The following is a 266-nucleotide window of genomic DNA, read 5'->3' on the forward strand; positions in this document are numbered from 1 at the left end:
ACTCTCACTACAATGGCTCCACAGCCTTTGATCCTTCATCCTAGTAGACGTATCTCACTGAAAGTTCCATAAAATCTTAATTTCTGTTTTCCAACCAACTACCAAGCGCCATTCTTCCCGCCTGCTCGCCAAGAGAGGACAGCCTCCATCAATAAAAGACACTAAGATGCGCACCATAGAAAGACAACAGTTTCTTAATTCTGAAAATATTGCATATAGTACAATGTTTACATTTATGATAAACAATAATAAATATCATGTTAATG

At 37.2% G+C, this 266-nt stretch overlaps 1 protein-coding gene across 1 annotated transcript in view; it reads left to right on the forward strand.

The window, feature by feature from the left end:
• Positions 1-266, forward strand: part of LOC119588908 (spermine oxidase-like) — an 11,466-nt gene that overhangs the window by 743 nt on the left and 10,457 nt on the right.

The sequence above is a fragment of the Penaeus monodon genome, chromosome 24, assembly GCF_015228065.2.
Source record: "Penaeus monodon isolate SGIC_2016 chromosome 24, NSTDA_Pmon_1, whole genome shotgun sequence".
NCBI classification, from domain to species: Eukaryota; Metazoa; Arthropoda; class Malacostraca; order Decapoda; family Penaeidae; genus Penaeus; species Penaeus monodon.